This window comes from Dendrobates tinctorius, unplaced genomic scaffold (assembly GCF_039654945.1).
Source record: "Dendrobates tinctorius isolate UK_male_01 unplaced genomic scaffold, ASM3965494v1 ptg000064l, whole genome shotgun sequence".
Lineage (NCBI taxonomy): Eukaryota > Metazoa > Chordata > Amphibia > Anura > Dendrobatidae > Dendrobates > Dendrobates tinctorius.
Genome location: NW_027361732.1, coordinates 10,264,252 through 10,289,316, shown reverse-complemented (window position 1 = coordinate 10,289,316; position 25,065 = coordinate 10,264,252). Strand labels below are relative to the sequence as shown.

Here is a 25,065-nt window from a genome sequence, read left to right as displayed (position 1 = left end):
GGAACATTGGCCCACATGTCAGATTATGCCTTGCAGATCCTAAAAAGGGACCCCCGCATTGCCAAAATGATGAACGATGACGACTACTGGTTGGCCAGCATCCTGGATCCACGCTATAAAGGCAAATTACAAAACATCATGCCACAGGAGAACCTTGACCTAATATTGGCTAATAAACAAGCAACTCTGGTAAATCTGTTGCTTGAGGCATTCCCAGCACACAGCAGCGGTGATGGTTCTCACACGAGCCGTACGGGCCGGGGGCAGCTTGGCAGAGGTGTTCATGGTGCACACAGCAGAAGTGGCATTGGAGACAGGGGTTTCATGACAATGTTGTGGACTGATTTTTCAAGTACCGCTCACACAACTGGTAATACTGCATCGATGGAAAGTGACAGGAGACAGCAGTTGTCAACGATGGTTACAAACTACTTTTCCTCCCATATCGATGTTCTCCCACACAGGTCATTCCCCTTTGACTATTGGGCCGCTAAACTGGACACCTGGCCTGAATTGGCCCAATATGCCTTACAGGAGCTCGCTTGCCCAGCTGCAAGTGTGCTATCGGAAAGAGTCTTCAGTGCAGCTGGATCAATCCTGACAGAAAAAAGGACCCGTCTGTCAACCCAAAATGTGGATGATCTAACCTTCATTAAAATGAACCATGCATGGGTTTCCAAGGATTTTGTCCCACCTTCCCCTGATGACACATAGGGTGACAGAAAAATGGCTTGCTTTGGTCTACCTCTTCCTGGGACTTGACCTATTTCGCCTTTTGCATCAGCTGAATGTCCAACATCAACATATGCCACTTTCTAAAACTCCCTAACTGTGCTGCCTCCCCCCCCATGGCCGGGGTCACCACCTAGGGCACGACACCGTGCGAGTGCCGTTGCCCTGGACAGGTGGGTAGGCCGACTCTTGGGTGCAGGCACTGGCACAGGGTCCCTCATAGTGCAATCAAGTGTCTCTGACGGTGGTGGTGCACACCCGCCGTCAGACACACCGCCGTACTATGAGGGGCCCAGTGCCAGTACCGACGCCCATGAGTGGGCCCCCCTTGCTTGGGCAGTGCCCCAGCATTTGCAGTCTTTACCTCTCCCTGCTCCTCCGCTGTGTAGTCTGGGCCGTTAAATCCATACTGTGCCTGACACCGTCTGAGCCTGCCTCCTGATGTATAGACATATATTTTGAATGTGTACGCTATCCATACATGTTATCCAGGGATACAGTACCCTTTCTCACCTTTATGCAATCCATACTGGGCCTAACCCCGTCTGAGCCTGCCTCCTGATGTATAGACATATATTTTGAATGTGTACGCTATCCATACATGTTATCCGGGGATACGGTACCCTTTCTCACCTTTATGCAATCACGTGCAAGCCATACTGGGCCTAACACCGTCTGAGCCTGCCTCCTGATGTATAGACATATATTTTGAATGTGTACGCTATCCATACATGTTATCCGGGGATACGGTACCCTTTCTCACCTTTGTGCAATCACGTGCAAGCCATACTGGGCCTAACACCGTCTGAGCCTGCCTCCTGATGTATAGACATACAGTGGGGCAAAAAAGTATTTAGTCAGTCAGCAATAGTGCAAGTTCCACCACTTAAAAAGATGAGAGGCGTCTGTAATTTACATCATAGGTAGACCTCAACTATGGGAGACAAACTGAGAAAAAAAAATCCAGAAAATCACATTGTCTGTTTTTTTCTCATTTTATTTGCATATTATGGTGGGAAATAAGTATTTGGTCAGAAACAAGCAATCAAGATTTCTGGCTCTCACAGACCTGTAACTTCTTCTTTAAGAGTCTCCTCTATCCTCCACTCATTACCTGTAGTAATGGCACCTGTTTAAACTTGTTATCAGTATAAAAAGACACCTGTGCACACCCTCAAACAGTCTGACTCCAAACTCCACTATGGTGAAGACCAAAGAGCTGTCAAAGGACACCAGAAGCAAAATTGTAGCCCTGCACCAGGCTGGGAAGACTGAATCTGCAATAGCCAACCAGCTTGGAGTGAAGAAATCAACTGTGGGAGCAATAATTAGAAAATGGAAGACATACAAGACCACTGATAATCTCCCTCGATCTGGTGCTCCACGCAAAATCCCACCCCGTGGGGTCAGAATGATCACAAGAACGGTGAGCAAAAATCCCAGAACCACGCGGGGGGACCTAGTGAATGAACTGCAGAGAGCTGGGACCAATGTAACAAGGCCTACCATAAGTAACACACTACGCCACCATGGACTCAGATCCTGCAGTGCCAGACGTGTCCCACTGCTTAAGCCTGTACATGTCCGGGCCCGTCTGAAGTTTGCTAGAGAGCATTTGGATGATCCAGAGGAGTTTTGGGAGAATGTCCTATGGTCTGATGAAACCAAACTGGAACTGTTTGGTAGAAACACAACTTGTCGTGTTTGGAGGAAAAAGAATACTGAGTTGCATCCATCAAACACCATACCTACTGTAAAGCATGGTGGTGGAAACATCATGCTTTGGGGCTGTTTCTCTGCAAAGGGGCCAGGACGACTGATCCGGGTACATGAAAGAATGAATGGGGCCATGTATCGTGAGATTTTGAGTGCAAACCTCCTTCCATCAGCAAGGGCATTGAAGATGAAACGTGGCTGGGTCTTTCAACATGACAATGATCCAAAGCACACCGCCAGGGCAATGAAGGAGTGGCTTCGTAAGAAGCATTTCAAGGTCCTGGAGTGGCCTAGCCAGTCTCCAGATCTCAACCCTATAGAAAACCTTTGGAGGGAGTTGAAAGTCCGTGTTGCCAAGCGAAAAGCCAAAAACATCACTGCTCTAGAGGAGATCTGCATGGAGGAATGGGTCAACATACCAACAACAGTGTGTGGCAACCTTGTGAAGACTTACAGAAAACGTTTGACCTCTGTCATTGCCAACAAAGGATATATCACAAAGTATTGTGATGAAATTTTGTTTCTGACCAAATACTTATTTTCCACCATAATATGCAAATAAAATGAAAAAAAAACAGACAATGTGATTTTCTGGATTTTTTTTCTCAGTTTGTCTCCCATAGTTGAGGTCTACCTATGATGTAAATTACAGACGCCTCTCATCTTTTTAAGTGGTGGAACTTGCACTATTGCTGATTGACTAAATACTTTTTTGCCCCACTGTATATTTTGAATGTGTACGCTATCCATACATGTTATCCGGGGATACGGTACCCTTTCTCACCTTTGTGCAATCACGTGCAAGCCATACTGGGCCTAACACCGTCTGAGCCTGCCTCCTGATGTATTGACATATATTTTGAATGTGTACGCTATCCATACATGTTATCCGGGGATACGGTACCCTTTCTCACCTTTGTGCAATCACGTGCAAGCCATACTGGGCCTAACACCGTCTGAGCCTGCCTCCTGATGTATTGACATATATTTTGAATGTGTACGCTATCCATACATGTTATCCGGGGATACGGTACCCTTTCTCACCTTTGTGCAATCACGTGCAAGCCATACTGGGCCTAACACCGTCTGAGCCTGCCTCCTGATGTATAGACATATATTTTGAATGTGTACGCTATCCATACATGTTATCCGGGGATATGGTACCCTTTCTCACCTTTGTGCAATAATGTGTAATCCATACTGGGCGTGAGAACGGCTTGCGAGCTGTTAAGCAAGCTACAGCACCTGTGGTTTGCACACGCAAGTTTTTCATTTTTCAGGAATGACGGTTAGGCCTAATTCCGGAACTGCGGTTGACCTGCACTTACTGGGAAATCATCGTTCGCGGGTAATAATTGTAATCAGTGATCCCCATCACTAACGTTGTTCAGCGGGTTATCTGCACCTGTAAGCGACAAACGCTGGCCTTTTCAGTGTAGCGCACATGCAGCCACGGACATGTAAGGGCATGACACACCAGTTATTGGCCAATCTCATGTGCCAGAGCCTCACGTGTCCCTCTAGTAAGCCGGACTCGGACCACGGGGCATGAAGGAGTTTCGTTCGTTAACGGAATTAAGCTTGCAATGTGTGCATCTTTTCTGTAGCTGGCATGGTTGAGGTTTCCCAGGTGGAGTCGAATTTAACCGTAGGCTCCACTCCTGGTGGTGTCCTTCTGGACATTCCTTTAAGGTTCAGCTTTGCAACCATACTGCCCACGTAAAACAAACACTTTGCCTTCATGAATGCTGTTTGGAGGGTCATGACTCGTGGGAATAACGCCGCCCAATCAGTTAACCTGCTAGAGAGATCCTTCGTTGCTCCCAAGCATGACATCACACTCCCTAGGAGGAAGGTAATGCCACTGTGGTGGCCGTACTCCTGGGGGCGACACAAGTGCACTGATGCCCAGCCACTGCTCGATGAATCTGCTGGTACATTGACCCAGACCACTACTTTCCTCTCGCAAGCTACATGTCCTGAATCTGACCCTGATGAAACTCAGGTTACCCTTCCCATATACAGTTCCATCTTACACGGTGACAAAGAGGAAGCTGCAGATGAAAGTGCTGGTTCGGCCCACCCGCCATCAGACACACCACCGTACTATCAGGGGCCCTGTGCCAGTGCCGTCGCCAATGAGTGGGCCCCCCCTGCTTGCTCAGGATCACAGCACTTGCAAGGTTGAAATACTGTGCAGTGAGATGGAAGATGGGGACGACAAGGAGTCCAGACTAGTACAGGGATTCCCTAGCGAGGAGACTTATTTGATTGTTTTCAATGTTGGGACAGCAATTTTTGGGGAGCACTATACTCTGGAGAATGATAGATGGGGCCCACCATACACTGGAACATTCCAAAGGTGGATATCAGACACTGGAGCAGCATTTGCAGGGCCCATTATACACTAGAGCATTAGAAATGGGGCCCATTATGTTTGGAGCATTATTTGGGCCCATAAGACAGTGGAGCTTCATCCATGGGGACCAACATATACTGTAGCATTATGTGGAGCTCATCATATACTGTTTCAAACATTATATGGGACCAATGATTCTGTATGGAGAAATAGATGGGCCTCGTCATGAGATGTAAAAAGTGAAGTATTTTTCATTGTACTATACCGCTATTTCTCTGCTGTATCAGAGCATGATGAGTTGTGGTATGTGTTAAAGGGGCACTCTTTCGCCCAGGGCACATGAAAACCTGGAGCCAGCCCTACCCCCCCACAACTTTAGCCAAATAACCCCCATTTTTCAGTGCGTAACTTGTATTATGAAGTTAATTAAGGTTGACAAGCTTAAGTAAGAAGAATTGATGCTTTTGGCATTCAAATGAGCACTGTAGGTGTGTTTCCTGTCCTCCTCTCACTGCCGACTTTTATTCCCCATTGACTTACATTGGGTTTCGTGTTTCGGGACGACCCCGACTTTTCCCTATAATCGGCCGATCTTGCTCGACCCGACTTTTGGAAAAGTCGGGTTTCACGAAACGAAACTCGACCCTAAAAAAACAAAAGTTGCTCAACTCTAACTGCCATACATTAATACCTGAGTGGTAAACATATCGAATATCTGGAAAAACATCAACAAATGTCTCTATGTAGTATAGCTCCATAGTGGAGCAGGAGTTGCTCCTATAGAAAGATGAAGGCATCAACTATGTAAAAACTAAGACACAGAAACAGAACACAGTATGACAAACGTGCATAAATACTCTGTTGTAAAATATATGTAACTGTAAGTAGCAAGTGCTAGTAAAAGATGTTAACAAAACCAGGGTATTTTGTTGATACGTTTTTTTGCAAAAAAATGTACGCTAAGCCACTCCGCCACGTCAAGGCATACCCTTCTCGGAGCAGTCCTATCTAATATATTTAAAAACCTGAACATGTGAATAATACCTTCATGAGCAGGGTTCAGAAAGGTGCTGCCCGGTATGGGCTCGCTGGGCAAAATGGCTTTTTATGCATGTCCCAAAAGAGAGAGGCGGGGATCTCCCAAAGCTTGCATAAGCAAGAAATCAATAGATTCAGAACACATGACACATGCACAAAAACTGAACGGGTCAATAAGACCCTGTTCACACCACCCAAGAACTAAGACACAGAACACAGTATGCCAGCCCATCTTTCACCTTGCTCTTCATACTGTGCACTCAAATTTCTCCCATATACTCTCCCACTCTCCATATTGTGTCTGCAACCATTTCTTCCTTGTTCCCCAAAACTGTGTTCTCACAACTTAGTCAAATCTTATGTCTCCCCCTCTCAATACAATAAATCTTTGGTGTCTTCAACTCCACTGGAGCACGTACCAATGCCCATTCTGTATGGAAAGCAAGGAAGTGCGCATTATATTGTAAGGAGGACTATGTGGGGACATAGTCTGGATTTATCATCAAAAAAGCATTACGGAAGCATGTAGCCATAAAATACTACCATTTTATTAAGGTCAATACAAAAGACACAAAAAACAACAATATGTATAAGATAAAAGGAGATGGGTATCCAATAAGACACCACAAAGTACATATGCGCTATAAAAGTGATATACTCAATTCTAACATCATGCACATCATCTGTGAAGCATTATACATGAAGATGGTTAATAAGTGATACAGGTAAATCACATCGAAACAAAGCCCATATGGTATATTATAAAATATTTCCACCAAAAAAAATGGGTGAACAGGGCTAACTCAATTCACAGAGCCTTGGGCACTAATATGATAATGCTAGTTACTGCCATACATTAATACCTGTGTGGTAAACAGATCGAATATCTGGAAAAACATCAACAAATGTCTCTATGTAGTATAGCTCCATAGTGGAGAAGGAGTTGCTCCTATAGAAAGATGAAGGCATCAACTATGTAAAAACTAATTAGGCTGTGAGAAGGGTAGCTGTATGCATGTCAAACTGTGATATGCTGAGAGTGCTACATGCTAGCATAAAAGGTGACAGCCCAAAAACGGGTAAAATACAAATAGACCTGTGAGTGTGAAGGTCCCCGACGCGCGTTTCGCGTAAGCTTTGTCCACTTACCCCCTTGGAAAAGGCAGTAACTAGCATTATCATATTAGTGCACAAGGCTCTGTGTGAATTGAGTTAGCCCTGTTCACCCATTTTTTTGGTGGAAATATTTTATAATATACCATATGGGCTTTGTTTCGATGTGATTTAGCTGTATCACTTATTAACCATCTTCATGTATAATGCTTCACAGATGATGTGCATGATGTTAGCATTGAGTATATCACTTTTATAGCGCATATGTACTTTGTGGCGTCTTATTGGATACCAATCTCCTTTTATCTTACACATATTGTTGTTTTTTGTGTCTTTTGTATTGACCTTAATAAAATTGTAGTATTTTATGGCTACATGCTTCCGTAATGCTTTTTTGATTATAGTTGTATTGGAAGAGCCACCTATCTAGGCCAAAAATCTTTTTGAATTCTCTCATAGTCTGAATTTAGTAGAGAGATCTGGTCCAGGGTATGAAATAAGTAAAAAGAGTCTGGTCCATAATAAATTGACATACCTGTTGGAAGAAATTATATCTATCGGAAGGATGCCACTGTCACGATCCATTTCTGGATCTGTGTCAGTTTGGGCTGTTCTGATTTAAACTTTTTTCCTTTCGGGCCATCGGGGATTAATGTCAGTTTCTGCCCCCATGGCCGCTGGTGTTACTGCATGTTTTGATAGTCTGTGGATGCAGCTGGTGACCACTCCCACCTTCCTACTTAAGGTCACCTGGTACACCAGCCGAACTGTGGAGGGCTGCAGACTTCCTCCGTGAAGCTCCACCCACTGCTGCACCTCCTCCGGTCAGCTCCGCCTACATCTGCATGTGGCCTGCAAACCTATCTTTAACATTGGGTACGCAGGTCGTGCGGATACATCCGCATGTGTCGTTTTGATGATGCAGCGACCCGCGTTGAATGCAACATGTTGCAATTTGATGCAGTCGACACATAGTCAAAACGACGCATGCGGAGGCATCCACATACATCCGCATAGCCTGCGTACCCAATGTAAAAGATAGGTACGCAGGCCACATGCAGATGTAGGTGTAGCTAACTGGAGGAGGTGAGGCAGTGGGCGGAGCTTCACAGAGGAAGTCCGCAGCTCGGCCATCCGCAAATGTGAACCTAGCCTAATATGTGTAACCTTGCTCTCACCATTGATTTGCAGTTTGTACACAGGAAGCTTCTAATCAGGAGTGTGAGTGGGTTACACAGGGCTAAAACTTCTGAGCACTGCTACATTAGGCTATGTGCATACGTTTCAGAAATGCAGCAGGAATGTCCACAGCATTTCCGCAACTCCCTGCTACGGGTCAAACGCATGCAGAATTCGCATGTGTTTTCCCGCACAACACAAGCGTTTTGCTAGCGTTTTTAGCTTGCAGAATGCTAGCGCTTTTCCAAGCGATTTGAAGAATCGCTTGGAAAAGTGATTGACAGGTTGGTCACACTTGTCAAGCATAGTGCTTGACAAATGTGACCAACTTTTTACTATTGATCCTGCCTATGCGGCATCAATAGTAAGAGATAGAATGTTAAAAATACTAAAAAAATAAAAATATACTTACCCTCTGACGGCCCCCGGAGTCCTCAGCGGCACGAAGGACCTTTGTGACATCATGGTCGTATCTGGGGTGATACAAGCAATGCGTTCCTGGGAGCGGAACTTGTCAGCAGCACCGCTGAGGACTCTGAGGGCCGTCAGAAGGTAAGTATACCCCTTTTTTTTATTTTTTATTTTTTTTTACAGGAATATGGTACCCAGGGCTTGGAGGAGAGTCTCCTCTCCTACAGACCCTGGGTACCATCCACACATGAAGCGCTCACTTTACGCATGGTGGGCATAGCCACATGCATAAAGTGAGCGTTTCTATACAATCCTATGGTGGAGGAATCGCCGCGATTCTGCAGAATTAATGAACATGCTGCGGATTTTATTGCTATGCGATTTCACATCGGAAAAATCTGCAGCATTAGCACACCAATTGCACGGAATCCAATAGGATTGCAAGGGAATGCGTTTTGTTAGCGTTTTTAAGCATTTCCACGGCGGGAAAAACACAGTGGAAACGCTTAAAAAAACGTAACGTGGGCACACAGCCTTACAACAGACAACTGCAAAAACAAAGTCAAAACTGCACCAAGCAGTTCAGTAAGTGGCACATCGCTAGAATCATTCTCTCTGCCCCTACATCATGCTGCTCTCTGATTTCATAACACAACCTGCTAACAGATTCCCTTCAACAGGAATCGTGTATATATCCTATTCTAATAAATTGGTGCAAAATTGTCATGTTTACGGATGGGGTTCCACCTCTGCCGTCATGGTGTTAATGTTGTGTGCCTCTTTTTGGACCTGGGAGGGACATATATACCCCTTCCTGGCTAAGATTCTCAGTCAGTTATACTGTTGTTATGACTTTGTGTTTGACCCCCTGGTGTGCGTGTATACTGCATTGCTTGATTGCCTCCTGTGTATGACCTGGTCTGTCTGCTCACTCTGTTCTCTGTCTCATGTTTTGGTACTATTGTCTTCTTTGGTTCTGACCTCCTGGCTTGGCTATTGTTACTCCGTTACAGTTTGTCCCTACTGTACCGCACTGCTCGCTCTGGCATTTTGACCTCTGGCTTCGACTTCACTACCCCTACGTCTCAGTCCACGGTACCTCTCGTATCTCTTGGTTTTGACCTCGGCATACATTGACTTGTCTCTGGTTTTCTTTGTCCCCGCTGGCTGTCGGAACCTGGCTCCGCCCCTTGGCCACTCCCCCTCAGTCACGTGGGACAGGTCCTGTGCACAGTCTAGTGAGTTCACCTTCATTCCCCAGTCACCTCTCCTATTTCAGTGTGCAGCCCCCTGCGGTAGGTTACACAGGGGGTCGTTACATTATAACTGACTATGACATTTAAACAGGATTTGCACCCTTTTTTTCCCCTGGTCATGGATTCGCTGCATGCTTTTTCTGAGCAGGTGAATAGCCTCGCTCAGATGATGCAGAAGCTGTCTATGGAGCAGTAAGCTTTGGCTTGGTCGCACCAACAGGTGCAAAGAGATATGGCGGGAGCCCTACAGGGTTCAGTTCCATCGGGGGCTGGGACGAGGACACCACTGACGTTTCCTTAGTAGCTGCGGAACCTCTGGTGAAGTTACCTGACCATTTTTCTGGGGATAAAAAATTATTTTGAACTTTCAAAGAGGGGTGTAAATTATTTTTTGAGTTGCGTCCCCGCTCCTCAGGGAACAAACTGCAGAGGGTGGGGATTATGTCATCATTAAGGGGGGCTCCGCAGGCATGGGCTTTCTCTCTCTCTCCTTCCACACCTGAACGTATGTCTGTAAGTTCGTTTTTTTTGAGGATCTGAGGCACATTTACAATGAGCCTGATAGAGTGCGTCTTGCTGAGGATATGGTGATGAGTGTGGCACAGTGGAAGCACTCAGCGGAATGGTTTTGCTCTGAATTTAGGCATTGGGCTGCAAAGATATCATGGAATGACGCCGCCCTGAGGGGATTGTTCCATAGGGGCCTTTCCAACCGTCTACAGGATGCTCTGGCAATACATCCTCCCCCTGCTACCTTGGATGACGCCATGACTCAGGCGGTTTGCATGGACTGAAGGCTCCGTGCTAGAGGAGTGATGCAGCAGGAGGCCCCTTTATACTCCAACCTGGCCGACACTGTGTCCATATCTGAACTCATGGAGATTGGTGCTATCTCATTGAAAGAAAGAGAGAGAAAACGCTGCAGAGACAACCTACTATGCTTCTACTGTGGAGCCTCTGGACATTGGAAAAGGGACTGTCCCTCTTGTCTTTCATCAGCAAAGATGTCGGGAAACGCCTAAGTCTGGGTAACAGTCGAAGAGGTTGCCCAGACTCCCAGGTACTTTTTTCCTCACTTGCTAAAATCTTTCTCTCTGTTCTCTCTTTTTCTCTCTGTTCTTTCTTTCCCTCTCTATGTTCTTTCTTTCTCTCTCTGTTCTTTCTTTGTTTTCCTCAGTACTAGTCAGTGTGTCCTCAGTACCAGCCACTGTGCCCTCAGTACCAGTCAGTACCAGTCAGTGTGATCAGCAGTGCTAAATGGGTGCGGTTGGGGTGTGGACATGGGTGTGACTAGTTGTGAAATGGGTGTGGTTGGGGACATGGTCTAAAATTTGCCACAGCCTTTGTCCCTCTTTCCCTTCAAAAGTTGGGAGGTATGATGGTGGGCCCCAAGAATAATTTTTCTCTGGTGGGCCCAAGATACTCCAGTCCAATGCTGTAAGGGGGCCAATTTCTACCTCCAAAGCAGGTGTAATTTTACATTTTTAGGAGCTCTTGGGCTGCAAAGGACCCATATATTGTTCTTGTACAAGGTCCATTTTCTGTCTGTGTCCATCAGTGCCTGAAATATTTGGTATTATCGAATGTTACACGTCATACATATAAAATTAAACATCGCAAACTAAATAAATTTGAGTCCATGGCCGTCTGGCATCCTTGCAGGCACCAGAGAGCCATCCTCCATTACTGCTCTTAAACAATGATAGGATTAGATGTTCTGTATTCATCATGTGTCCTCTGAAGTCACAAACAGCTTTTGATAAATCTGCTTACCATAAATACATTATGGCATGGCACAATCTGGTGTGTATAATACCATCAGTGACACCTAACCTGATCCAACCTCTCATGACAAATCTTATCAGTTTCCAGAAAACTGGAACGTTGTAGTATTAGTGAATAATTGAGATCATTTATCAATAAGCAAGAATTTTGTGTATCATTTATTACCAAATGTTATCACTTGTGATGATTGCCTTATAACAAGAGTACGTACTGAGTGGTCATAGATTCCTGCCTATTCGGATTCCTGCCTATTCTTTAGCTCAATTTATATTCTGAAAACAAAGCAGAAAGTAAAAAATTTAAGTCAGACAGTAATCAACTTTACTCAGCTATAAGGAGAGTGAAAATCAATCCCAAAATTGGTTAGACGCCTTCTAGTCCGTGCTTATGATTTCTATTCAATTGGTAAAACCATTGAGAATTACCCTAATCACATTATCTAAACCTTAAGGTACTTGCACATGGAGGTAACGTGAAAAAAGCTGCAAGTTTTCTAGTGGAAACCACTTCAGAAAATGATGCTTCTTTGTGGTGGTTTTAGAGGAGTTGCTTCCTGAAGTTGTTTTGGGGTATGTACATACAAAGTCTTTTTTTTTTTAGCGGATTCTGATATGGTCACTGTCTGAAGAGCCTATGTACTAACCCAGTCCAGAGTGTGTCCATCCATTTAAGTAATTCTGGATTGTGAGTAGCATCTGTACACTACAGCTCACTCTCTAACTGCCCCTCTACATTATCCCCTGCATTTGTGAGCTGTAATTCTCCATTTCTAGTCACCTCCATTTTAGATGCAATGCATTTCTCATTTGCTGTGTTCTGGCACCATCTAATGGTGAAAGTGTACAATGACTCATAATTATTGTTTTGTAAGGATCTGAGATGTGAATTCGGTGTCCTATTGGCCAGCTCCATCACATGGTAAATAGGAGGAGCTGTTTTCCAAGCAAGTCTAGAATGTTCTTTAGTCTGAGAGATGTCTTCAGGGAGAGCAGAACACATGGGGAGGCTGTTTTCACTACAAGATCTCCTGCAAGCCTAAGAGCCTGGGTTCCCTCTCTAACCTGTACAGACAGGGGCGCACCTAAAATGAGGCAAGTTGAGCCTGTTGCCTCAGGCGGCAGGCAGCTGGTGTGCAGAGGGGGTGGCAACATGACTGCAATGCTCTCCTGTACTAGCTCCAGCCTGCAGTCAGCATAGGAGACTGGAGCTGACAGAACAGCACAGAGAGCCTCCCCCTCCCCTCCCCCCTGCCCTGTCTCTGTTAGCCCACTACTCCAGCCCTGCCTCTTACTGCAGCTGTGATCAGGACATCGGATGCCCACTTCCTCCTGTCTAGTGCAGGTAGCAGGGACAGAAGGGATTTACCAGCATCTGATAACCTTATCTGAGTGCATGGAGCAGAAGACCAGGAAGCACCAGAGCTGTACCTAGGAACAAAAAAGCTAAGAGGCAAGCATTAGTTGAATTAAGAAGAAGCAAAGCTGTGTCCACTCTGCTCCCATGCCACTAATTCAGAAGAAAATCACCACTCCTGTGGTGAACTATAATTCCCAGCATGCCATACGAGCTGCTGTACATGATGGGAGTAATAGTTCTCCTCAAAGGCATAAGGAATAGTCAACCATATGACATAAATGGCACCTATGGGATTGTAATGGGACTCTGATGGCTGATACATGTTACTTGATCCACAGGCCGCATGTATCAGACATTGGCTGTATGATCTCAGCCATATATGTTTGAATCTGAAATGCTGCTGTGTTTCAGGGAAAAACATACTTTAAAATTTGCCAAGGACTAAGGCCACATAGGTGACTAGTAACACAGGTGGGTCCTTGGTGGCTTCTCCCCATCCACTCCCACTGAGGGACAATTTTCTTCCTGCGTGCGTGTCCAGGAACAGACCAGTCATTGGCAGCAGGAAGGGAGAAGTCAGACATGTCGTTCTCTGTGACGCAGCAGCGTTACAGAGACAAACATACCTGGCTTAGATAGTACAGCTGGTGTCGGAAACGTGCTGCCCATGGGTCACACAGCAGGTATGAGAGGTCAGGTTCACTTTAAGGGTATGTGCACATGTTCAGTATTAGGGTATGTTTCCACATTCATTACTCGTTCAGTATTTGCTGCGGGTTGGATGCTGCGTACAGACGCAGCTTCCAATCCGCAGCGGCCAGATGTTACAGCATAGTGGAGGGGATTTTATGAAATCCCATCTCCACTATGCATGCAAACACGCAGGTGGTAGACCTGCTTAACCGGACATGAAGCGAGTCTTTATAGACTGGAGCATTTCTATTTATCTTGGGGAGACACTCAGTCTCCCCAAGATAAATAACAGTGTATTAAAACAATGCGGTGATTCAATGAACACATGCGGAACACATTCGGAATCAAATCACGTACAAAATACGGCAGCGCTTTGGGCAGAGCGGGTGTCCGCTGCGATCAAAGTGCTGACAATCCTGACAGTGGACACACACCCTTAGGCAGCGCTTTAGACAAAACACATGTCTGCTCCATCCAAAGCGCTGCCGTCTATTGAACACAGGTGATTCCGCATGTGTTCACTGTACCGTGCAGATTCTCCGCATCCTGTATATTGTATGGGTGACATTTAGCTTGTGGAGATTAGAGTCTACGTAAAATAGACATGCTGCTGGAAAGACGCGCCGCATGTCCATCTCCGCAAGTGATTTGCGGGCGTCTGTACACACATAGTGGACATGGGATTTGATGAAATCCCATCCACTATGCTGTAACATCTGGATGCTGCGGGTTGGATGCTGTGGATGCACACAGCATTTAACCCGCAGCGTTTACTGACCGTGGGAATGTACCCTAAAGTGTTTGTTCAGCGCTGCTGACTGCCGCATTGGGAGGCAAACAGCGTTGAAGACATAGTGTACAGATACCTGACAGGACAAATGCATGAATGGCAGCTATCTTGGGTGTATCTTGGTAGGTATGGTTTTACACAAGATATCGACACCACTCAGTGTGCATAAATAAATGGTGCTGGAGAAACCCTTTAACCCAACTGTATAACGACAACGCTATACAAAAAAATTACAGTTAGTGGTCAGTGATTTTTTTTTTTCATGTTTGTTTTTTTGTGGAAATGAAAAGTGTAAACAAAAATATAAATTTGATATCTTTGCAATCGTATGAAAAACCAGAATTAAGCTAACTTGTCAATTATACTCCACATTCAGCTTTACCCCTCTGCAGCTTATTGTAACCGAATACACACTGCTGCTGCACCCGGTGTCTATTATTGTCTGTATCTCTGATGTCACGTCAATAGGACTACAGACAATTAGCTGCTGAGCTCCTGATTGGCTGCAGCTCTATTAACGTGACATCAGAGCTATAGACACTGGATCTGCACAGTGTGAATAAAGCACAGGTTGTTTTTTTAAACAAACAATGTTGGGGGGTAGTGCCATGTGATGTTTTATCGGATAGCACTCGGCCCAGTATTATTCTATGGGGCAGAGCAGTTCAGCGATTATTTTCTCATGTTGAATCGGTATGAGGCTGGTTTCACACTAGTGTTTTATCGCGCAGTGCATCGTGCGCTATCGGGCTCACGCGCAATGGTCCCCTATATTTAACATGGTGGGCGCAGGGTCTAGCGCTTGCATGCGTTCATCAGCGTTTTCGTGCGCTGCGCATTTTCCAGGTGTGCGCCCAGACACGCAAGACGCTACATGTTGCATTTTTTGTTCCACCCAACCTCGTTAAAAAAATCGCATGCGCACGTGTGCGCACGGAATGCGCAGAAAAATAACATTACTGTCTGAGGGGTCGCTGGCGTGCACATGGATGGGCGCACATCAGCGCTTTTTGCACGCACGCGATTTTAGAGTAAACAATGTCTAGACACTTGTTCAAACCACCCCCTACACAAGCAACATTGTTTGGGAGGAGTGTAGATAAAAGAAGGTGTCTGCAGTGCCAGACCACTACTTTACAGACAGCCTGGATGAGACCAGACAGCCTTGCAAATCACAGCCCTTTGGATCCAAGCTGCAGCTGTGAGTATTAAACCTAATGTCTGCCTGTCCTTTCAAATTTATTATGTACTAATGTTTATTTTTTTTTTAAATTGCAGCACGTCTTCTGGATTGGAATACTCTCCATCCCAGCAAGAACTGGCCGAAGCAGAGCGTGAGGTGAGTATCTTCCTGCCTTTGGTAAGTATAGCTGCTGCCTCTACAAATGTGCAATAATTTTTTTTCTTTACAGACATCGTCATCGCACCCGGCAAGTGAGGCTGAACAGCGGGAGCAGCCTAGCCAAGTCCCGGCGAGGAGACGGATTGTAAGTATATGGTCTTTGAATGTCCCTTTTTTTAAATTTATTTTTTTTCTTCCTTTTTTTCTGTCCTGTTATTCATCTTCTATCTTGCTTCTTTTATTTCTATTTTTCTATCTTTTTCCTTCTAAAAAATTTCCAAGATTATAATGTTTTTTTTTCTAGGCTCCACAACAGGATGAAGACAACCTATCTGGACAACGATGCCCTGATCCGCCTGGTCCAGGAGCGTGTCCCATTGTGGGACAGCCGTGACCAGCAGTACAAGGACACTGTTGTGACCCGGCAGCTCTGGAATGAGGTGGCCGCAGCGTTGATGGATGGCTGGAACAGCGCCTCTCCAACTTCCAAAAAGGCGTTTAGTAAGTATTTCCATGCTCTGTGATGCCGCCTGGACTCTTGTTCCTGATGATACTGTTGTGTTTCCTGCTAGAATATATTCTAGCAGGAATCACAACAGTGTCATCAGTATCAACAGTGACTGCATTGTGTATTTTACTGCTGTATTGTTCCTGCTTTGACTTTTGCTCCTGATGATACTCCCAGGAAGAAGCAAGCATGCGAAATGCGCATCGGGGCTCAGCACTGTTCACCAGGTAACATATACCTTTGAATTTACCCCTTTTCTACCTCTCAAGTTTTGTCCATGCATAGCGGACATCCTAGCCTTTGGTAGTAGATCCATGGCTACTTAGCCATTATGTTGAATTAGGGTACATTAGTATTAATTTATTTTTGTTGATATGCACTAGTGGACATTTTTAGTATTATTCATTTGTCCATTTACTGTTTTCAGTAATTGCATTGCACAATATTTACTATATACCCAATATACTGTACCCCTGAAGTATAATAGCATTTGGATCATTTACCTCATATCTCTGCAGGCACATTTTGCATATTAAATAGTATTAGCAGTTTTTTCAGGCTTTTTTACTAATTCGTCCATTTTTGCTCTACATTTCTGCATGCATTTTTTCTATATGCATATAAAAACATCAGTAAGTCCGTTGGCTATTTTGCCATTTTTTATGTTTTTAAAACAAATTGTACTTTACATTTATTTAGCACTAGTAAAAAGCACTTTTTGAAGCTGGAGGCACATTTTTGAATGATTGATTTATTTATGAGCCTTATGCTAATTAGTAGCTTATTTATTTGATCATATGTAGGCTGGGGCCACATTGATGTTATTGTGTTATTGATCAAAAAGCTGCTTTTCTACTCTTTAAAATTATTGTACATGATCAATTTGGATATTACTTGATGAGCATATTAATGCAGATTTTTCTATATTCATATATATATATGCCTCTATTGTGATTCATACAAATTGAATTTATTATTCAGGACAAATATTGATTATTATGGTAATACTAAACATATAGCCTTTTGGTAAACAGTAAATTTTGTGACGTTAATCTCCATTGGAAAATGATTTTATGGATGTATTTTAATTGTGATGAATAAAGTTGACTAATTTTAACTCTATATTGGCATAGGCTTCCTGTTTTTGCTTACGTTGGTAATATTTACTGTATAGTCACATGGTCAGGTGTCATAAAGAGTGACGGGTGCTAGTGCATCCCCAAATCACTATTTGTAACATCAGGCCATGTGACACAAATATTAGTTGTATTATCTCCACCGTCGCTGCAAATTGAACACAAACTGTAGAGATGAAAAGGTCATACAACTTGTGTGTGTGTATGTATATGTAGGGAGGAGGACCCCCGCAGAGTGTCCGGGCCAGAACCAAGGGGACCGCCATCTGAGTTCCTAAAGAAACAGTACCCAGGGAGCAGAGGAAGAGAGTGGACTGCTGAGAGTGACAGGACAGCAAGGGGAGGGGCGAGTATAAAAGGGACAGGGAGCGCGCAGGGGAGTCAGTTGGTGATACGTCAGACACGGGGCAGGAGACAGAGGGGGTGTGAGAGTACTAGGAGGACATTGATAGTTCAGAGAGGAGACCAGCAGCAGAGGGTAGATACGCAGTGGCCCTCAGGAAAGAGGCACCGAACTTACCGACAGGGAACTGCCTCTTCACCCCAATCCCGGGTTGCATTCTGCCCCGGTCATCCTTGGCAGTTACCACTGAGCCCGAGCCCTCTGCGGCCTGTCCACTGCCTCTCCCGGCCGCTGCCATCTCCTTTAGCCCGTGGTTGCGGCCTGCCCGCTGCCACCCGCGGACGCTGCCGCTTCATTTCAGCCTGTGGTTGCGGCCTGTTTATCATCGCTCACAACCGACTTCACCCCGCTGCAGTCGGGGCCTGTTCCTCGTCAACAGAGACACTCTGCACACAGCCCCAGGCTGTGCGCGTGGCCAGTAAACCGCCACTCTTGACAACTGCGACACAACCCTGCTTGGGGACAGGAGTCCGATTGAACTCACTAACAAGCGCAACCCCGCTGTTACAACAGAGGGTTACTTCATCTCAGGACTCCATCAGGGCCTGTTGTGCCTCAACTCCTCCTGGGCGCTGGAGCGCCTGAAGACTACTCCAAATCTTCAGCAGCTGGGCCCAGCGGCTGCGACGCCAAAGCAGCCTCATCAAAGACGCCAGAGCAGCCTCAAAGACACCAAGGCAGCCTCATCAAAGACGCCAAAGCAGCCTCATCAAAGACGCCAAAGCAGCTTCATCAAAGACGTAGCTCCCACAGAGACGCCGTGGGACATCTGGACGAATAAGTGACATTATAGAGTATAAGGACCCATTCACGGCCATACCGCGGCCCCATAGTCACCAGCCTCGGCAGGGTTAGTCGTGTTCTTTTTAAATAGTGTTTGGTTGTACTGAGTCCCTGCGAGGACAACTGTTGTTATCCCTTTTTGGTTGCTTAGTATAGCCCTAGTGGCTTTAATTTATAAAAGTTTGCTTTCCAAAGTTCAACCAGTCTCGCGTCTCGTCACTGCATCCTGCGAACCTGCTGTTACCTACATATAGTCACATGGTCAGGAGTACTAGTAAATTCATGATGCACAAAACACAGCATCATGAATTCACTGGTACACCTGGCCTGTTGATTATTGTATTGGAGTGTAAAACACAGAGTGCACTCGGTACAGGTATCAAAACAGGTTTTTTATTAACATACACACAAGAAAACCTTTTAACATTTTTACACCATTTGATCTTGCCGTTGCACCCATCCTGCATCTGAGATGAAGTAGGCCACAAATTGGTCCCTCATTCGGCCAACTTCAACGGATGACCTGAGAGGGTGCTGAGTGAATTCAGGCAATAGGTTAGGAGCTGCATCATCGAGTTCAAAGTTCGGGAGCTCTTTAGCCATCACAAAATTATGTAGAACCACACAGGCCTTCACCACCTCATCCACTGTTTCCAGTTTCATATTAATGGCTATGCCGAGAATGCGCCATCTGGAGACAAGTATGCCAAAGGTACACGCTACAGTTCTTCTTGCCTGGACAGCCTGTAATTAAAAATCTTTTTGGTGTGGTCCAAGTCCCGGCTGGAGTAAGGTTTGAGCAGGTTTTGGCACATCTGGAATGCCTCATCCCCAACCATTAGAAATGGCTGTGGCGGACCTTCGGTGTTGGGAAGAGGCCGTGGCATGGGGAAATTGAAATGGTTGCCATACAACCTCCGGCCCATGTCCGAGTTCTTAAAAGCCTGGGCGTCATTCCCACGGCCAAATGCCCCAATGTCCACTGCAACAAACATACAGTCTGCATCCGCAATGGCTATGAGTACTGTAGAAAAGTACTTGTGATGGTACTCAGATCCAGTTCTTTTTGGTTTGATAATCCGGATGTGTTTCCCATCAACCGCTCCCAAACAGTTGGGGAAATTGCAGACTGTCCAGAATTTTTCAGCTATTTCCATCCACTTTTCGGCATTGGGCAGGGACATAAATTCCGGACAGAGAACGTTCCACAAAGCCCAGGACAGAGAACGTTCCACAAAGCCCGGCAGGTGTCGGCAACAATTCCAGACAAGGTGGATATTCCAATCCGGTACTGAAAGTGGAGTGAAGAGAGGCTCTCTCCAGTAGCCAGGAATCTGGGAAACCGAGAAAGAACAAAAATTAATATGTCACGATTGGGCTGGCGAGTAAACTGGGACCAGGGGCACCTTTTCTGGCCCTGACACTTGGGGGCACCCTAACTCGCCCTGTTCCCCGGGATACCTCAGATGGTGAGGATGCCGGGGCCTCCGCCCTAGCCCTGTCTCCTAGCTATAGCCCTGCGTCTGTCCCCCTCCCGGGGAAGAGAGGCGCTACCGTGTACCGAAGTACACCAACCCGAAAGACAGGGGAACAAGACAAGGGTAAAAAAAAGTTCCACTCACAAATAATTCTCTCACAAGCAACAGAGGTAAACACCAGGGTGTGAAGGATTGGGGAAGAAAACAGAGCAGGAATGGATGAGGAATCTCCAAGCGCACAAACCACACAGTCTTCGCACAATAAACTCCTCCAGCACTCCTAACACCAGCTCCTCTCCCTCTCCAGATCCTTGAAGCAAATGCTATCTCAGACAAAGATCTGGCCTGTGGATCATGATTTGCAACTTGTAGACAGGCTGAATACATGTGGGAATTTCCTAACAAACAGGCATTCCATACATGTATTCAAGCTGTCTAGCAGTCACAAATCATGTAGCTGAGATGTTGAAAACGAAATCTCCGAGCATGCCACAATACTCGTGAGACTACCCGAGCAATGAGTATACTCACTCATCACTAGTTCCAAGTTATAATTCCCGTTCCTGCTGAATCGAAAGTGACGCGCTCCAGCGGCCGTGGTCCTATATAGTTATATATCCATCACATAACCGCAGTGCACACTGGGAGTCACGTGACCGCAGGTGCTATTGGTCATGTGATGGAAGGTCCTGATGAAGCTACAATGAAATGCCTGTATGAGCAGCTCCTGGATGTCAGCACAGACACAAGAAGAGCCACAGGGGAGCTGGTAGCATGGAACCATCATCGGAAGGTGACTATAGTGATGGGGCGGGGAGGAGAGTGCAGGCACATCCCCTGTCTACCTACTCAGCGCAGCTTTAGCACCGAAGTGATGGACAGCGGGTGCAGTGAATATTACATGAGCCTAATGAGCGGGAGCACTGACCACCCGCTGTCTCTGCAGCCCACAGCCAGCCCACCCCAGCCCCCTGACACCACTCCAGAGCCGCCCCCCTCCCCTACAGCACAGAGATTCAGATTATAAGACGCACACCCCCACTTTCCCTCAAAATTTGGGGGAACAAAAGTGCGTCTTATAATCTGAAAAATACGGTAAACGCATTTCAATGTATATAGTTACTTCTTCAGGAAAAACCACAAGGATTGTGAGACAGCAGGAGTATCATTTAAATAGGTTAACGCTTTGAATGTGGGCGCCAAAAAACTGAACCACATGACAACGTGTCAGGGTTCAGTCCGGTACCACATGATATGACACATGATATACAAAAACGTTAGTAAATTTCAATTTAATACAATAATGTTTTTTAAAAAAATTGAACTACGTGAAAATCTGTTTTGTACCACATAAAAAAGATTTTCATATAGTTCATTTTTAAAAATGATATTGTTGTATTGAAATTTACTGTTTTTATATACAGTATCTCACGAGATTTCAGTGCCGAGATGTCCATCTGCGCTTGCGCGGCGGCCATTTTCCCGGAAGCAATCCACTGCACAGGGTATTGCAAGCAGGGATGGAACGGCAGAGCCCCCCACGCAGCATGGGACAGAGCGCGGTGGCGATCACCGGGGGCACAGCGCGGCGGCAGCACCAGCACCCAGCAGCATCGGGGGCTAGAGCGGGTGGCAGCACACGGCAGCACCAGGTACAGAGCGCGGCGGCAGCACTGGGGGACAGAGCAGGCAACAGCACCAGGGGACAAAGCGGGCGGCAGCACCAAGTACAGAGCGCGGCGGCAGCATCGGGGGACAGCGGGCTACAGCACCAGGAGACAAAGCGGGCGGCAACACCGGGGGACAGAGCACGGCGGCAGCACCAAGGGACAGAGTGGGCGTCAGCACCGGGGGACAGAGCGGTAAGCAATAAGATGCCTGGATTATAAGAAGCACCACCATTTTATTAAAAAAAAGTTTTTTCCTATTTTTCTCCTCAAAATTTGGGGTGGGTCTTATAATCCGGATATATGTCTCAATTCTGTTGGCAGCCCGGAATTTGTCCACTAACTCCCTTTATTGGCTGTAATATAGAATGATGTTTAAGGCGACTGTGCATTTTCCAGCTTTGTTTCAGCATGTTGCTCTGCAGATAATATCTATTTTAGCTACTATTTCGCAAAATAATCTTTTTTTTGCACAACAACATGATTGACTGTAAAATTATTGTTGAAGACTCCTGACAAATTGTGATCTGTTTTTGCAAATGCATTTTGAAATGTCTTTATTATGTGATTTCAGAGCATGATCCCAGATTTAACTTTTTTAATCACAAACTTAGCTGTGTATCAGATTTAATAGTATGTTTTAAGTGTAAAAAATAGGACCACAAATTGGTTATTGGTTTGATTTTTGTAAATGTTTGTGTGCTGATTCTCACCTTTTCTGTATTTTAATTATGGTAGATTTGCACACACGGAACTGTATGTGTCATCAGCGTGCACGTGTGTGGGACGTTTTGCAACCCCTGCTGCTACCAGAAACACTGATGTCTAAAAGAGCCCTTAGTGAACTCAATTATTTACCTAACACTGGCTGACTTTTGCTGATTTTTAGGCTGTGTTCACACACAGCGGTTTTTTTTTCGCGTTTTTCCCGTGGATTTACCAAAAAATCAGCTAAAAAAACGCCTAAAAGAAGCTTCCCATTCATTTTAATGCATTTTGCACTTTTTGTGCATATTGATGCGTTTTTTACCGCAAAAAAACGCTTCACGGTAAAAAACTCAGCATGCTCATTAATTTCGTGGTAAATTCTGCATTTCTGGCTATTTTCTATGTGTCTGGGGATGCTCCGGAAAAAAACGCGGCAAAAACATGCAAAAACCGCGGCAAAATTGCACAGAAAAAAATGCGCGTTTTCTGGGAAGGAGTCCGGTTTTCATGCAGAAATTTTCTGCATACGTGTGCACATAGCCTTAGGAAAAAAGCTTGGGAATCTGAACACAAATCCAATGTGCAACATTCATGTCAAATTTGAGATTAGTGAATGTTTTCCAAACAAGTTTGTTCATCTCTAGAGATGAGCTGTGTTGGTTTGGCGCCAGACATGGCATTTACCATGTTAGCCAAAAAGTTGGATTTTGGTCTCATCTGACCACAGAACCTTCCTCCATACATTTGTGGAGTCTCCCACATATCTTTTGGCAAACTCAAAATGAGTCTTACAATTTTTGTGTGTAGGTAAAGGCATTTATTTGCCCACTCTTCCGTAAAGACCACCTATATAAAGTGTGCTGCTTTTTGTGGTCATAAGGACAGATACTCCAGTCTCTGCTTAGGAACTCTGCAGCTCCTTCAGAGTTACCTTTGGTCTCTGTGCTGCCTCTCTGAGTAATGCCCTGCTTGCCCGGGCTAAGAGTTTTGGTGAGCAGCCCTCTTAGCAGGTTTGTTGTGGTACCATGTGCTTTCCATTTGATGATAATGTATTTGATGGTGCTCCAGGGGATCATTAGAGACTGGGATTTTTTTTATAACCCAATCCTGACTTGTGCTTCTCAACAACATTGACCCTGACTTGTTTGGAGATCTCTTTGGTCTTCATGGTGTTATTTAATTAGTGGTGCCTCTTACTTAATGGTGTTGTGGCCTTTCAGAAAAGGTGTGTATTTAATGACAAACCGTGTGACACTGAGATTGCACATAGGTGGACTTCTTTGCATAATCATGTAACTTATGAATGTACCATAAATTTTTAGGAGCTTCATGGCAAAAAGAGTGAATACATATGCACATTCCAATTTTTAGTTATCTCATCCCAAAAAATTTAATTTATGCCTATATTTTTTTTTCATTTCACTTCATGACTATAGGCTGTTTTGTACTGACATACAAATCTGATTACAAAAATATTTAAACACATGTTGTAATGTAACAAAATAGGTAAAATGCCAAGGGGGTGAATACTTGGCAAGCCACTGTATATCTATACCTCCTAAGCTTCTGGTAAAGATGCCCTATTTGTCTAATTTCTTTACACAACCAAATTATTGGCGAGATTGTGAGAAGGGCATTTACTGTATATACCTGTGTACTTTATTCCATGCTTACTGTCAGGAAGGTCAGCAGGCTTAAAGGTAAATGCATGCATAGAAAATTTGTTGCAAATTTTCCCCAAAGCATCTGCAGCATATTCACGGTATTATCAACATTTGTTTAACATGTTATCAAGGATTTTCTTCCGGATTTCATCCTCTTGCATTGCAAAGGGTGACTAAGGCTGTGTGCACACGATGCAGATTTGCTGCGGATCCGCAGTGGATTTTACAACGCAGAAACTCTGCATATCCGCATTGTGATGTACAGTAGCCTTAAAATCAATGAAAAAAAAAAACGCTGTGCAGACGCTGCGGATTTTTCCGCTCGGTTTTCCTGCGGTACAAAATCCGCAGCATGTCACTTGTTTTGTGCGGTTTTCCATCTCCCCTGTCTCCAAATCCTCAGGGGAGAATCCGCAGTGGGAAACCGCACAAAAACCGCAAGGAAACCGCAGGAAAAATGGAAGAAATCCGCAGGAAAAATGCAGGTCATTTGACCTGCGGATTTCTTCCATTCTGCACGGAAAAATCCGCAGGGCTAAAAACTCCGTCTGCACTCAGCCTAACACAATGAAAATGTGCAGAATGAATTAACACATGGCAAATTTAAAAATCAAAACTGCAGGTTAATTTGTAGATGGAAAATGTCAGTACCATGTAGATAAGACTTTTAACCCCTTTCTGCCATATGACGTACTATTCCATCAATGTGACCTGGGACTTAATTCCCATGAATGGAATAGTACGTCATATGCGATCAGCCGCTCTCACGGGGGGAAGCGCGGCTGATCGTGGCCGGGTGTCATCTGATTATCATAGCTGACACCCGGCAGTAAGTGCCAGAAGCGGTCACGGACCGCTCCCAGCACTTTAACCCCCGGCACACTGTGATCAAACATGATCACAGTGTTCTAGTGGTATAGAGAAGCATTGCGCAGGGAGGGGGCTCCC

General features: G+C 45.2%; 1 long non-coding RNA gene across 1 annotated transcript in view; it reads right to left on the bottom strand.

The window, feature by feature from the left end:
• LOC141094603 (uncharacterized) overlaps positions 1-23,511 on the bottom strand; it is an 80,028-nt gene extending 56,517 nt beyond the window's left edge. The window contains exon 1 of the long non-coding RNA XR_012233119.1: positions 23,385-23,511. This is a non-coding gene — a long non-coding RNA (uncharacterized lncRNA). The remainder of the gene's footprint in view (positions 1-23,384) is intronic.
• Between the last annotated feature and the right edge of the window lie 1,554 nt (positions 23,512-25,065).